This window comes from Medicago truncatula, chromosome 5, assembly GCF_003473485.1.
Source record: "Medicago truncatula cultivar Jemalong A17 chromosome 5, MtrunA17r5.0-ANR, whole genome shotgun sequence".
Taxonomy (NCBI): domain Eukaryota; kingdom Viridiplantae; phylum Streptophyta; class Magnoliopsida; order Fabales; family Fabaceae; genus Medicago; species Medicago truncatula.
In genome coordinates this window covers 21875982-21890065 of record NC_053046.1, presented here as the reverse complement: position 1 = coordinate 21890065, position 14084 = coordinate 21875982, and positions in this window count along the sequence as shown.

Sequence of the window (14084 nt, the reverse complement as noted above, 5' to 3'; positions counted from 1 at the left end):
CATTTACTTGAATTATTATTGAATGATCAAGAAATTGTTGAAAATGAATCGTTATTAAGCTTGATGTGATTTGATTATGCTGCAATTATTATTTAACTAAGTTGCATGAGTCTGAATTAAGTTGATGATGAACTCCAAATTATTGGATGTATAAGTGATAAGTTGATTAAGATGCTTTGTTGATAGAGTCCATGCATTAGCATACATTGAGCTTTGTCCTCACCATGATCGGAGCTTTGTCCTCCACACGATAGGAGCTTTGTCCTCCACACGATTAAAGTATATTAATACTATGATGACGATTGGTACCACATGCATATAAGTGTCTAAGTTGCATTGTCGCATTTGTCGAGTTTAAAGGTGTTTATGTTATTGATGATGATTGAAGCTGTGATTACTTGATAATTGTTTATCAAAGATGCAATGTTGATTAAGACTGATTATGATGTTAATTATGATTTCGAAATTATATTGATTAATGTTATTGTGTTATGAAATCTCACCCCTTCTGCTTGAAAATGTTGCTCTTCGTATGAGTAACTTGCAGGTGATCGTGCTTAAGTGTGCAGTTTGTTGTCGTGAGTGGCCTTGCCTCACTGAGTCGTCTAGGTCGCTCTGATACGTAACGGGATGGGGTGTTTGTTATGCATGCTTCATTCTCTTAAGTGAACATTTATGTTATTTTTATAATGTTGATTAACTGTTGAAGTATTTTGATGGGGCCTACGTGCCAAAACGATTTATGGATTATGAAATAATTTCCGCTGCATTGTTTAAGTAATTTGTTGAAAGTTAAATTGTTATTTAACTGATTTTGGATTATGTTATAATGTGATATCCCGTTTATGCTGTTTACTCTGATAAATGTTTAGAAATTTTTATATTGGAAAAACGTTTATGCAAACTTCATCAGTAGTTGAGGATGATGTGCAAGAACCACAAGAATTAGAAGAAGTTCATGAAGAAGAAGCTGAAGATGAACTTTCACTAATCTCCAAGAGAATATAAAGAATGATGATGAGAAGAAATCAAATCAGAAAGAAGTTTCGAAACACCAACAACAACACCAGAACTGAAGCTGACAAAAGTCAAGTCACTTGTTTTGGATGCAACAAAACTGGATACTACAAAAGTGAATGTCTTGACATTAAAAAGGTGCAAAGAAAACCACCCTTCAAGAAGAAGGCAATGATTACTTGGGATGACATGGAAGAAACAGAACCACAAGAAGATGAAGAAGCCAACACGGGATTGATGGCTCAGTCAGATGATGAAGAAGAGGTAATGATCTATAAAACTGATACTTTATATAAAGATGATTCAAGTTTCTTAACTAATAGATGTCATTCATTAATTAAGGAACTTTCTAAACTAAAAGAAGAAAAAGAGAAACTTCAAAACAAGTATGATGAATCTAGAAAGACCATACAAATCTTGCAAGACTCTCATTTTGAAATATCTGAACCTTCTAAGATACAAAAGAAAAACATACTTTTGAAAAAGGAAATTGAAGAATTAAAAAATGATCTTACATGTTTTATAAAATCTATAGAAACATTTCAAAACATTTTGGGATCTCAAAGTGAAAGTGCTAAAAAATTTGGCTTAGGCTTTAAAGATCCAAGCAAAATTATTAAAAGATTTGTACCTCAAAAGGCTGAAATGAAATTAAAATATTCTTACTGTGATAAACTAGGACATAGTGAGTCAACATGTTATGTTAAGAAAAAATTTAGGGTTAATACATGCGTAACCCCCTATAAGAAAAAATTGTTTAGATTTCAACCCTGTAATTTGAAGATTTTGTGTTTCGGACCTTCATGAATTTTGACTATACAAAATCGATGATATGATAGGGGGTAAACTGAAATATCTATGATATGACAGAGGGGTAAACCAAAATACTCTCAAATTACATGGGGAGAAAGTACCTTAAATTTTTTAATTGGGTTAATAGGTCTTTACCCCCTGTAATATAGGTCATTTCCAGTTTTCCCCCTGTAAAATACTTTTTTTGATTTACCCCCTGTATTTTTTTTTATTTACCCCCTTAATAGGTCAAACAAAAACCTATTTTATTTTATTTTTCAAGAATTTTTCGATTTTGTTTAGCCTATTGGGGGGGGGGGGGGGAGTAAATCAAAACAAAACAAAAATTACATCAAAACAAAAAAAATTATAGGGGGGTAAATAAAAAAAAATATTTTACAGGGGGAAAACCGGAAATGACCTATATTACAAAGGGGTAAAGACCTATTAACCCTTTTTAATTTGATGCCATGAAGGTCCAAGATCAAAAAATCTTAAAATTACAAGGTTGGAATTTAAACAAATTTTTTCACAGGGGGGTAAACCGGAAATCGCTAATATTACAGGGGTGTAAACATATATAAATTTATTAGGGAAAATAAATTTAATCTTAGCTCAGAACGCTCTCATCTCAATAGATCAGAAAGTTCACAAAAGGTTGAGAAGACTAAGAAGACATGTTTCTACTGTAACAAATCTGATCATACACGACAAAATCTTACATTAACAAAATAACTCTTAGAAGAACTAACCCTCAAGACCCAAAATTACATGGGTACCTAAAGATTTTGTCTTGTAAAATGTAGGTTTTACCTCAGGGTGCAAGAACAAAGCCATGGTACTTGGAATTGTTTTCTAACCTTTGAAAAGAAGGATGGAGGACTGGTAACATATGAAAATAATGACAAAGGTAAAATCAGAGGTAAAGGTACTATAGCTAAACTTAACTCTGCTAAAATATAAAATGTTCAGTATGTAGAAGGTTTGAAACATAATCTACTTAGCATAAGTCAATTATGTGATAGTGGATTTGAAGTTGTATTTAAACCTAACATATGTGAAATAAGACAAACCTCCTTTAACAAATTATTTTTCTCTGGATCAAAGAAAAAGAAATAATATATTTTAGATGTAAATAATATGTCAGTTGAATCATGTTTTATGTCTCTTGAAAAAGATAAATGGATTTGGCACAAAAGGGTTGGTCATATAAGTATGAAAACCATTGCTAAACTTTCTCAATGTGATCTAATTAGAGGTTTGCCTAAAATTAGCTTTGAAAAGGACAAGATCTGTGAAACTTGTGTTAAAGGATAACAAGTAAAAAGAAGTTTCAAAACAATTGAGTTTATCTTAGAAACCTTTAGATCTTATTCACATTGATCTTTTTGGTCCAGTTCAAACTACAAGTCTAACTAGCAAAAGATATGGTTTTGTTATTGTTGATGAATTTTTCAGATTTAGATGGGTTCTATTTTTAAAACAGAGATGAATCTTTTACGGCATTTCAAATTTTTTGTAAAAGACTTCATAATGAGAAAAGTTCTAATATCATCACAGTAAGGAGTGATCGTGGAGGTGAATTTGAAAATGCACTTCAAAACATTGTTTGATGAAAATGGTATTAAACATAATTTTTCATGTGCAAGAACTCCTCAACAAAATGAAGTTGTTGAATGGAAAAATAGAACCTTGCGAGAAATGTCTAGGACAATGTTAAATGAATTAAATGTTGAAGATTGTTTTTGGGCAGAAGCCATTAATACATCTTGTTACATTTTAAATAGAGTTTCAATAAGAAAAGTTCTTAACAAAACCCATATGTACTCTGGAAAACCATAAAACCTAGCACATCTTATCTTCACATATTTAGCTGATATTGCTACATTTTGAACACTGAAGAAAAATTTGGTAAGTTTGATCCTAAATCAGATAAAGCTATCTTTTTAGGATACTCTACTACTTCTAAACTTTATAGAGTGTACAATCTAAAAACTCAGACAATTGAAATTAGTATGCATGTCATATTTGGTGAATATGATGAACATTCTCAACCAAAAGAAAGTGAAGACATTGAAGTGCCAACACTTTAAAATGTTCCCGTTCAAAACACTGAAAGTATAGTGGATAAAGATGAAGATCAGAATGTTCAGGATCAAACTCTTCAAAGTCCACCTAGAAGTTGGAGAATGGGAGGAGATCATCCTATAGATCAAATCATTGGAAGCACAACTGATGGTGTGAGAACCAGATTGTCCTTTCAAGATAACAACATGGCAATGATTTATCAATTGGAACTTAAGTCAATCAATGAAACTATTATTAATGACTCATGGATTAAGGCAATGAAAAAGGAACTTTCTCAGTTTGAAAGAAACAAGGTCTGGAACTTAGTTCCAAATAATCAAGGCAAAACCATCATTGGAACAAGATGAGTTTTCAGAAACAAACATGATGAAGAAGGTAAGGTTGTCAGAAGAAAAGCAAGGTTAGTTGCTCAAGGCTACAACCAACAAGAAGGTACTGATTATGATGAGACTTTTTCACCAGTTGCAAGGTTAGAAGCCATCAGAATTCTTCTTTCATATGCTGCACAAAAAAGCATTAAAATTTTTCAAATGGATGTCAAAAGTGAATTTTTAAATGGTTTTCTAAATGAGAAAGTTTATGTAAGTCAACCTCTTGGCTTCATAAATGAAGAAAAACGAAATCATGTTTTTAAACCCACTAAAGCAAATTTTGGTTTTAAACAAGCTCCAAGAGCTTAGTATGACAGACTTAGCACAATTTTAATTGAAAATGGATTTTCAAGAGGAAAAATTGATACCAAACTTTTTAGAAAAACCAATAACTCGGACTTACTCATAGTTCAAGTTTATGTGGATGATATCATTTTTTGTGCAACTAAAGAGAAAATGTGTGAAGAATTTTCCAATCTTATGCAAAGTGAATATAAGATGAGCATGATGGGTGAACTTGGTTTTTTCCTTGGTTTACGAATCAAACAACATCCAAATGGAATTTTCATAAGTCAAGAAAAGTTTGTCAAAGACATTCTTAAAAAATACAAAATGAATGAAGCAAAAATCATGGTCACCCCTATCCATCCATCTTCAATTCTAGATAAAGATGAGAGTGGAAATTTTATTTATGAAAAATAATATAGAGGCATGATAGGTTCATTATTGTATTTGACTGCTAGCAGAGCTGACATAGTATTTGCAGTAGGTTTATGTGCTAAATTTCAAACATGTGCAAAAGAATCTCATTGAACTACAGTTAAAAGGATTTTTAGATATCTAGTAGGTATTACTGATCTTGGCCTTTGGTGTAGAAAAGGTTCTAGTTTTGATCTCGAGCCTATTGTGATGTTGATTATGCTGGAGAGAAAGTTGAGAGAAAGAGTACAAGTGGCTCCTGTCAATTATTGGCACAAGCAATGATTGGATTGTCTTACCGAAAGCAAAACACCATTACACTCTCCACAACTGAAGCTGAGTATGTATCTGCAACAAGTTGTTGCTCTCAAATTTTATGGATCAGAAATCAGTTGGAAGATTACTCAATAAGGTACACAAGTGTTCCTATTTTATGTGATTATACAAGTGCAATTAATCTTTCAAAAAATACTATTCAACATTCTAGGTTAAGCATATTGAAATAAAGCATCATTTCATTAGAGACCATGTTTAGAAAAAGGATATTGCATTAAGCTTTGTTGATACAGAAAATCAACTAGGTGACATTTTCACAAAACCTTTAGTTGAGCATAGATTTAATTTTATCAAAGAAAAATTATTAATCATGAAAAATCTCAATAAAGATTGATCACTGATAACTAAGGGCCTTGGACTAACCCCCTTGATGTTATCTCATTCAATTCAGCTGGATCAATCTTAATTAGAATGTTCATTAGAATGTTCATGTGATCAGAATGTTCATTAGAATGTTCATCAGGTTAGAATGTTCATATAAATCATAAAGTTCCAAACCTGAATTCTAGGTCAGAAATCTCACCGTGAGATTTTTTGTTGTCTTTCTCTAGAAATCCTTCTATAATCTTAAGCATTTAATGTTTAGTTATAAGAAGCTATGTTTAAGGTTTAACCACCATATAAAACCTTAACCATCAATCAACCAATCCTTTCCTTTTCTCTCAAACGGGTAGTTTCTCTCTTCTAGCCACTACTTTTTCAGCTTCATCTTTTCCAATGCAACTGTCAAGTAACTTCCTTCTTTCCTCTTCCAACTGCAAACATTTGGTTCTATAAAATTCAACAACTGTTCAGAAACTATCCATCTCTCACATCTCTCTTTCAAGCCACTTTTTCTCATTCATTTTGAAACAAGTCCATACTCTGCTTTTTCGAAAAAATGGCTTGTACCAAAACTTCTTCATCAAATCATGAGATTCGCTTGTTACCACGTGCGCGTCGTCATCCACAACCCTCAATCTCTGCTAATGATCAATGTTTTGATCATTATCCACTCAACGAAACCCCTCTTCACACCGTTCTTCCAAACAAGATCATTCCTCTGTCAGAACCTTCAAAACCTTTACCTTCAAAGCATAGATCTTCTAAAAAACCTAACATAAATCCTAAACCAAATGCTACTAGAAGATCACAAAGGATGAGAAAAGGATCTTCATCCAAACCCACTACTTCTCACGTAGATCTAGTGTCTGATGGAGAAAAGGAAGAAAAATCAAGTGATGAAATGGAGGAAGCTTATGAAGAAGAAGTTCTCTCAAACAAAGGAGAAGAAGACGTCTTAGAGTAAACTGAAGAAGAAGAAGAAGAAGAAGCAAACTCAAAAAAAGAACAATCTGAGCAAACTCTCCTTGAACTAGTCAAGGTTGCAAGAAAGTCCTACAAAAAGATAATGATGAAGCTTCTGGTCATGCTAAGAAGCCTTCAAGGGCTGAAAATATAGCCTCTAGGGCACTTGGAGTTTCCACAAAAACTCACAAGATTGCATGTGTGCTTGCTAAATGGGCCATAGATGTTCATGCTCCTAGTATTTGATGATCCTACTGTGTTTGAGTTTGAACCATCCTATGACTCTAGGAAATCAACTTCCTAAGTCTTTTCTGGACCACCTCCCTATCCTTTTTACAGATGACTAAAGAGGGAGAAGCTTTAGGATTTATGATCTTTAGTTTTCTAAGTTTAGGCCCTAAGTAGGTCTAGTGATCAATGGTATTGGAGTTTTGGAAAACTTCACCATTTGCTTGATCATGTACTTTGAATTTCTTTTTTGTTTTTCTGAACCATATTAATCATATAATTGTACTTTATGTATAACGTTATTGAATGAATTTGATTTTTGGTTCAAATGTGCATATTTTAATTTATGCAATGAATTATGAAATTGAGGGAGAGCTTTGTAAAAATTTTAAAAACTCATCATAATAAATTATAAAAATGAGGGGGAGTATTAAAGCTCTGAAACTCTTATTATACAATCAAAATTCATAATCCTAAATCATAGGTTTATAATCTTCAAAAAGGGGGAGATTGTTGAGGTAAAATCCCTAATTAGTTTTAAAGATAATAAACCTTAATGATTAAGGAATTAATAGACTTTGATTAATTTCTTGGTATTTAACTTGTGCTCTTGAGTGTTTTACTAAGACATGAACAAGGTTTAAATTATACCAAGATTCAAGTAATCAAAGGACATTTGATTTTATGAACTAACTCTAAGGTCAGAAAAATTAGTTCCGAATGTTGCTCAATGAGTTGATCAGAATGTTCAACTAGAGATCAGAAGGTTGTTCTTAAACAAGCAAAGAATCTCAATAACATTATCAAGAACATGCAAGTCACTTGTGACATAAATAAATTTCCATAAAAGTACATTTGCATGGTCAATCAAGCAATAAATGCATTTACAAGGTTAATGTCAAAAAGGATATTCAATGTTCATTTAAGACTATGAACATTGAAATACTAGCAATATTCCAATGAGAATATCATCCTAGATGTTGCAATCACTGCACTTCAGTTATGTTTTCACTGATAGGATTGATCACATCAGATTCAAGTCTTACAAGTCATCCTAAGTAAAAATAAATGGAACATTCTGATGATCAGAATATTCAGCTATGCACATGCTTTATACTGTGAACAATACAGTAGGTGAAAAGTTAAAACCAAAGCAAAAGTGAAGATCTTGTCCTAACCAACCAGATATAGACACATATGAGATTTGGTATTGTACAATATCAGGCAAATATCATTGAAGCATGAGCCTGAAGCTGCAGATCAACTACTCTCGCCTGCACACAATCCAATGCAAATTTGGAACAACTTTATCTATTTAACATTCTGATGTTTGTGCCAAAGTCACAACACATGAATAAATCCCAAAAAGTTATAAGGCACGCATTGGATAAACCCAGAAACTCATCTTACATTCATAAATGATGAACCCAGATGAAGATCATAATGAACATCAACATTCTGATGGTCAGAATGTTATACCAGATTTTCAAGTAAAACTCAGTGGGGCCTAGGACACGTGGCATATCATCATTGGTCACCCTCCAATGGCTATATGAGCTCAAAAACTGTATAAATAGATATCAAAGGCTCAACATTACCTGCACCATTGCAAAGCATATAAGAAAAACAACCTTAGATTGTTTTGAAGCTTTAGCATCTGAATTCATCATCACCGAGATTTCAAATTGTCTCTTGTAGTGTAAATCAATTCCATCTTATCTTGTTAAGGATAAGTTGTCCCTCCATTATTCTCTTGTCTGATTTGAATGATTCAAACTCCATACAAATTGTAATCAAAATCTCATCTAGCTTTAGGCGTAGTAAAGTGCTAGTTTGAGCAAAGCTTGTAAAATTCTAAGTGGGTAACTTAGCAAGAAGGTGCGAGCCTACTGAGGCTTAAAGAATACAGGGTTGTAATTACTCAGGTGAACAAAGATTGTAAGATGCAGGATTTGAAGGGTTATGTCAAGCATCATAGTGGAAACTCTGACAAGATTGCGAGGAGTGGACTAGCCCAAATTGGATGAAGCACTATAAATCTTTGTGTGTTATTTCTCTCTTCCTTATACTCTTTAATTTCAGTATACACTACACACGCAAATACTTTTATTTTATTAATCAGTTTTTGCATAAGAACTTCAGAACATTCGGAAGTCATTTCACTAATTTAATCAGTCCAAGTAAACAACTTAAGAATTAATTTATGTTACAGATTTTAATTTTAAAGGGTCACAATTCAAATCCCCTTCTTTGTGACTAATTTATCTACTTAACCCTCTTTATTCCCCATTTTTTTTTGCGAACAGTGAGAAGCCTTACTTAGTGGTCGACATGTATGATGTTTGAAAGTGTTATTCATAATCCTTGAAGAGGTACCTAGCTCATTTGAACACTTAAAGTGTAAAAGCTAAATGGATTTGCTTTTGTCATGAACTTTGAGAAAGGATTGAGTTCGGGAACTTTCAACGAAGCTTTAACAATGTGCATGTCACAGTCAATGAATGAAATTTGTTTAAGAGCTGAGAAACGCATTGAAACCAAGGAGAATTCTCGAGTGAAGGGATCCAGAGAGATAGGAATCAGAGGTCGAACTAATAAGGATCGCAGAGAGGGCGTCTGTTAGCCTACAATTTCGACAGGATCATTTAATGCAGTTGATGAGTCATTTATTATCCTTTTTTATATGTTATTTAGTTTAGTTTTAATTAGATTTAAGTTTATTTTACATTGGTATTATTTCCTTTTTGAGATAGTTTATTACAAATTGCATTTTATTATATTTCAGGAACGAATATTAGATGGATTGAGTCTTGGAGCAAAAGAAAGGTATTTGGAGCTGATTCGGTACGAAAATACGAAGATTTGGAGACAAAATATGTTTCCCCCAAAGTCAGAAGTTTGGCACGGCCCGTGCTAACATTGGCACGGCCGTGCCACCCTCCAGAATTGCTTTTGCTGCTTTTGCTTAGATTTTAAGCTACTCTATTTTAACCCGCAGTTTCTTGTGGAACATTCTAGTAATGTAATTGCTTAGATTTTAAGTCGAATGTATGCTATAAATAGAGTAGCTAGCCATCACAAATATTCATCTTTTGTTCTCTGAAATAATAAGTGACAATTGTTTCTTTGAATAAAAGTTCACCTTTACTTTCTTGTCATTTACATTTATGCTTTCTCTCTTCTTCTCCATGTCTACAATGAACGTTAGTGAGTAGACTTCTCTTTGTCTTGGGATTGTTGGATAAGTCTAAATGACATAATCCTAATCAAACCAAGCTCTAAGCCTTAATCTTATGTAACTCTAATTTCTTTTCTAAATTCACCGGTTTAACATGGATCAACCATTATCAAACTGTGGAAACGAAAGTGGAGGGTTTGATAATTGTTTATCCATCATCTCAAATATCAATTCATAAAACGAAAGTGGAGCTTTGATATTCGAACAAGTGAATTTAGACAAGGTTTCAAAGGCAGCGAAATAATCTTTGAAATCTTTGAGACATATAGTTTTGATCTTCAAGGGAACTAATAATGATAAAGTCAGCGAAATAGGCTTGGTTGTTAGAGGAACCAAAATCTAATAGTAATCAAGTCAGCGAAATAGGCTTGGTTGCTAGAGGAACAAAAGAGAAACTGTCTTGAGAAATTAGGTCTAACATAAAGTTATAAGCTTATAGTTTGGTTTGTGAAGGACTTGTCATTTAGATGAACCAATAATCCCAAGGCTTTTATCTTTTCTTTTATTATTTGCTTTTAATTAAAAACTCAAACTTTTCTACCTTCTAAACCTTCAGTCTAATCATTATTTAAAGTTAATTGAATTCCTAACTCCCTGTCGGAATGATACTCTATTTTTACTACTTCGGTAGAACTGTGCACTTGCGGTTTTATCTCATCAAGTTTTTGGCGCCGCTACTGGGGAGTTATTGTAATTTGATTAACTTTTTAATAGTGGTTAGTCTAATATATATATATATATATATATATATATATATATATATATATATATATATATATATATCTCCCTCCTTTTCTCCTTATTTTATTATTTTATTTTTATTAATTTTTATCTTTAACCGTTCTGATCTCAGGCATGGCTCAAAACTACTATCTTTTGACTCCTTCCCCTATTTTGCCTCCTTGTTATGGAATATTTGGTCATACTGGTCAGTTAGGTAGTGTTGTTTGAAGTCCTGAGCAAGTAAACTATGCTCAATATAATCAAGGGTTTAGGAACGATCAATTTTTTCAAACCCCTCAAAATCATTTTGGACAACAAACAACACCACCTGGTTTTGAAAATAACCAAGGAGTCCCTCAAAGATACAATTGGAACTTTTGCTAGAAAATCTTGTATTAGATAACACTAGGCATAACAAAGAATTTGAAATCCAAGCTAGAATTTTGAAGGACTCTCTCGATAGGCTTTCCTCAAAAGAAGATTCTCTTTGTACTCACAACAAAATGCTAGAGATTCAAATCCCTTGATGAGTCATTTATTATCTGTTTTTATATGTTATTTAGTTTAGTTTTAATTAGATTTTATTTTATTTTATATTGGTATTATTTCCTTTTTAAGATAGTTTACTACAAATTGCATTTTATTATATTTCAGGAACGAATATTTGATGGATTGAATCTTGGAGCAAAAGAAAGGGACTTGGAGTGGATTTAGTGCGAAAATACGAAGATTCGGAGACAAAAATATGTCTTCCCCAAAGTCAGAAGCTTGGCACGGCCCGTGCTAGCATTGGCACGGCCGTGTCTACGATGAACATCAGTGAGTAGACTTCTCTTGTCTTGGGATTGTTGGATAAGGCTAAATGACATAATCCTAATCAAACCAAGCTCTTAAACCTTAATCTTATATAACCCTAATTTCTAATCTAAATTCACCGCTTTAACATGAATTAACCATTATAAAACTGTGGAAACGAAAGTGGAGGGTTTGATAATCGTTAATCCATCATCTCAAATATCAATTCATAAAACGAAAGTGGAGCTTTGATATTCGAACAAGTGAATTTAGACAAAGATTGTAAAGGCAGCGAAATAGTCTTTACAACCTTTGAGACATATAGTTTCGAACTTCAAGGATTCTAAATTGTGATCAAGTCAGCGAAATAGGCTTGGTTGCAACTTAGAACCAAAATCTAATAGTAATCAAGTCAGCGAAATAGGCTTGGTTGCTAGAGGAACAAAAGAGAAATTGTCTTTAGAAGTTAGGTCTAACATAAGATTATAAGTTTAATAGTTTGGTTTGTGAAGGACTTGTCAGTTAGATGAACCAATAATCCCAAGGCTTTTATTTTTTCTTTTCTTTTATTTTCTTTCAATTAAAAATCCGAACTTTTAACCTTTGAAACTTTCATCTAATCATTATTAAAAGTTAATTGAATTCATAACTCCCTGTCGGAACGATACTCTTTTATTACTACACCGGTAGAACCGTGCATTTGCGGTTTTATCCTTTCATCCCTCATGTAGCCTCTCCCTCCCGAACCTCCGGAATCCTTCCGAGCCAACCTAAGGCTAACCCAAAGGGTCAACCGAATGATGTTACACTTAGGAATGGTAAACAATTAGAGGACCCCGTTGTGGAAACCAAGACTAATGAAGTTGAGGTAGAGAGTGAAAAGCCACAAAGTGAGAAAGTTGTGATAGAGAGTGAAAAGCCTAACATTTCACCACAATATGAACCAAAAATTCATTTCCCACAAGGGTTTTATGAGTTCAAGCTAGATGAGCAGGTTAGGAAATTTTTTGAAATCATTCAAGCAAATTTTCCATCTAAACTTAAGGATCCAAAGAGTTTTTCCATACCATGTGTCACAGGATCCGAGATTATAGAAAGAGCCATGTGTGATTTGGGGTAGAATGTCAGTTTGATGCCATTGTCCCTTTGTGAAAGATTGGGTATATGATAGGAAAACCTTTCTAAATGTCAAGCTAATGACTATAAAGGAGCGCTTCGTGGGAGGCAACCCACGCATTTAACTGCTTTGTTTTGTTTATTTTTTGTTCTTTTAGGTTATTTTGTAGGTAATTGTCCAAGAACGATTCATGAAAATGAAAAATTTTGAAGCCCCAGAGCCCAGAACCTTGGCACGGCCCGTGCTCACACTGGCACAGCCGTGCCAGACCTTGCCTCTCCAAAACCAAACCAACCTCCAGGAACTTGGCACGGCCCGTGCCAACCTCAGCACGGCCGTGCTCGACCCCAGGTAAGGTTAAACCTCATTTTTCATCTTCTTCTTCCCTTATTCACCAAACCAAACATCTCTTATCCTTCCATCTTCTCTCTAAAACCTTCATAACCACAAAAACCATTCCAACCACAACCCTTCATTCAAAAACAACTTTCATCCACCCAATCCAAAATTCATCCAAATTCGTAGACCCCATTAACCTCACCCAAAATCCACAAATTCATCACCAATTTCCACAACCCAACCCCTAAAACTCACTTAAACCTTCTCCCCATCACTAAACCAACCTCCTTCACGAAAAACATTCACTAAAACCAACCTTCACCAAAACCACACCAAGTCCAATCAAGGTCAAGGCTATGGCTTCCAAAAGAAGTGGAAAAGAAGTTGCAACATCTTCAAGAGGACCTCCCCCAAAGAAGTAAGTACCGACAAAGAATCATGGCATAATATTCAAGGACAACAAGCAAAGGGATAGGTATAAAAATCTCATCTCTAAAGCTTTACATCCTTGCAGGTACCCTGATAATTATGACTTGGTTACACTAGGCCTTAGAGACAATGTGTTTAAATTTCTAGGACGATTAGGGTGAGTTGCTAAGTTACGACCTATGCGGGATTATGAAAATTTCACCTCTGAGTTTTTAAGTTCAATTGTTTTTACAAAGGATAGGATGAATTTTGATAACCCTAATCATCGAATCTCTTTCCGGCTTATGAACATTGATTACGAGATGTCTCTTCAACACTTTTGTGATGAGATGGGCTTCGCTAACGCGGGGTTCATCCACGACTCTTGGGATCAAAGTCTTAAGCCGGTTGACTATCAACCCGCCACATTTTGGGAACATATCACCGGCCTTAGACAATTTAACACACGTTCAAACAAAGCTAGCAATACTCACAACCCGGTGCTTAGGTACCTTCAAAGGGTAATGACTTGCACTATTTGGGGTAGGACCGAATTGGGGAACACTAGGACGGATGAACTATTCATGTCGTGGGCCATGCTTAACAACCACCCTGTTAACACATGCTTTTACTTGCTTGATTACTT